The 2343-nt window shown below is 35.4% G+C and overlaps 1 protein-coding gene across 2 annotated transcripts in view; it reads right to left on the reverse strand.

Annotated features, from left to right (window-relative positions):
* Positions 1-2343, reverse strand: part of LOC117171685 (cytochrome P450 CYP12A2-like) — a 16528-nt gene that overhangs the window by 5789 nt on the left and 8396 nt on the right. Inside the window, exon 2 of one of the 2 annotated variants that reach the window (XM_033359208.1) lies at positions 57-232. The exons of the other annotated variant lie outside the window; for it this stretch is intronic. The gene's annotated coding sequence lies outside the window, so the exon portion shown is untranslated. The remainder of the gene's footprint in view (positions 1-56; positions 233-2343) is intronic. 2 annotated transcript variants of the gene reach the window in all.

Consider the following 2343-nt stretch of genomic DNA (forward strand, 5'->3'; position numbering starts at 1 on the left):
ATTAATTAAATTATATAAATAATTTCAATTTGAAAATATAAAGTTTGTTACATTACTTGAAATGATGAAAGAATGGAAATTGTACACCAGGACCTCTTAACTTCGGTTTTCGTTACTACGGTCTCAGCGTGCACACAGTCACACTTGGGATATCAGCGCCTCCGTGGGCAGATGCCTTTTCAGTGAATCAATCGTCAAATCGTCTTTTTGTAAATCCGAACAGAGCCCCAAGCTGTACAGAGTTAATAGGTCCTGGTACAATTATAAAAATTAAACTTATTGCAACTGAGGCTTTACCATGGGGCATGAAAACCAGAATCTGCCTATGAGGTCTGCACCTATCTATAGCTGTCTAGCAGAATTTGAACGAATACAAATTCATAATACAGCTTTAACGATTTTTAATAAAAATAGCGTTTAATTCTTCCTGCAGATGCTTATAAGTAAATTTCTAAATGCATAAAATATCAAAGAATCAAACCATAGTATTTTTCACATTCTAAGATATTTCTATTACATAAAAAAACCAAAGTGAGTCTTGTCCCCATACGTGGGGCAAGACCGACGAGATACAGCTGGTTAGAAATAATTTAAATAACAAACCGTTGTTTCATCAAGACAATTAATCTGTATAAAAGTATGATATGCAATAATGCGAGACTCGAAAATTAAACAAATTCATGAATTCTAGGTCGCATTAAGTATTAATACATATATTTTTGATAATTGACGGCAATCAATATTTTGAATTATGAATCTTCAACCAAAGAAATTAATTTTTATCAAAGTACATAGTTGAATTTTCAACCAGAAAAGATCAACTGAGGTGCCGGATGCAACAACTGGACAAGCGCTCGAAACCGCGTGGAAGTATTGCCTGCCTGGGAAAATCTATGGGTTAAAAAAAGTGGCCGGAACGTGAAATAAAATATACCTTCGTATTCAACTTGACGCGACCGACAAATTTTTTTATCAAATTTTCTATTTGACAATTATTACTCAAGATGAATAATAAAAACATAGAAAATTTTCCGATTAAAAATCGATGTTTTGTAAAACACAACTCGCGATTATTCAACCGTTTGTTGATAAAAATGCTTGAGATTTGTATAATGTATTCTCAATATATAAGCGATAACTATCAGCAGCGCACTTTGTCAAAAAAACTAATATATTTTTTTCTGTTTAATAACAAATTGATTTCAAAAGAAAAACATGTTATGCCAACTTCGGCCAGTGTGACGGTCATCGAAAAAATATTAGTTGAAATAACTTACCACGAAAAAAAATTCACTATACTTTGAGAAAGTTTTTCGGAAAATTGGAAGAAAATTGTTCTAAAATTGTAGAAATGGCAGCGAGTTGAAGTCAACACACGCTGCAGTGCTCCACTTGCTGGCCTTTGTTCCGAAACCAGAAAACAGCAGCGGCAAAAAAAACGCTCCAGCGGCAGAGTGTCTTGATTTCAACTCGCTGCCATTTCAACCATTTTTGGCCGATTTTATTCAAATTTTCAGGAAAACTTTCTTAAAGTCTAGTGAACAACTTTCTCGCAATAAGTTATTTCAACTAACATTTTTTCGATGACCGTCCCACTGGTCGAAGTTGGCGAAACTTTAAATTCATTCGGAATTAATTTGTTATTGACAAGCAATTAACATATTATTTTTTTAATCAAACTGCGTTGATGTTAATTATCGCCTCTGAAATTTTGTCTCGTATATTCTTCCCGAAAAAAAGAAGAATGAAGTATAGGTTTCTATGGAATGGAATGGAATGGAAGCTTCTAATGTGTCCCCTAAGGGTTTACATTTTTCTTACACCTTCTCTATTCCTTTACACACCCTCCACACACTTACTTGGTGGTGGAAGGGGGACCTACAGTTTAAGGTGGGTTCCGAACCACCAAGAGCCTTAAGTACTTAAAAAAAACCCTTTTCTCTAGAGGTACCGATCCCACGACTCTCCGGAGATGAACAACTCCCTTGCTAGGCTAGTGTTCACCGCAAGGGCCACCGAGACTCTTCCAGAGTGCGAGGCGAGAATTGCACCCGCAAGTCGAAGGAGTGGGTCCAAAGGAGTGGGTATGACAGAAGACTACTCGATTTAACACTTTTTTTAAATGTTGGTGTTTGAAGTTAAAAAAAGAGATTTAATTTTACGTAAATTACACAGCCACACAAAAAAAAAATAAATTTGCGGATCTGGTAACAATACATACGTATTCCAATGGATTTTGGAGCGCTGAATTCAAATTCGGTATCAAAAATCACCCATCACGTCATGGTTGAGCCATAACCTCAAAAAATTACGAAAAATCATGCACTGAGGCAAATAAATTTC

Source organism: Belonocnema kinseyi, chromosome 4 (genome assembly GCF_010883055.1).
Source record: "Belonocnema kinseyi isolate 2016_QV_RU_SX_M_011 chromosome 4, B_treatae_v1, whole genome shotgun sequence".
In the NCBI taxonomy this organism is placed as follows: domain Eukaryota; kingdom Metazoa; phylum Arthropoda; class Insecta; order Hymenoptera; family Cynipidae; genus Belonocnema; species Belonocnema kinseyi.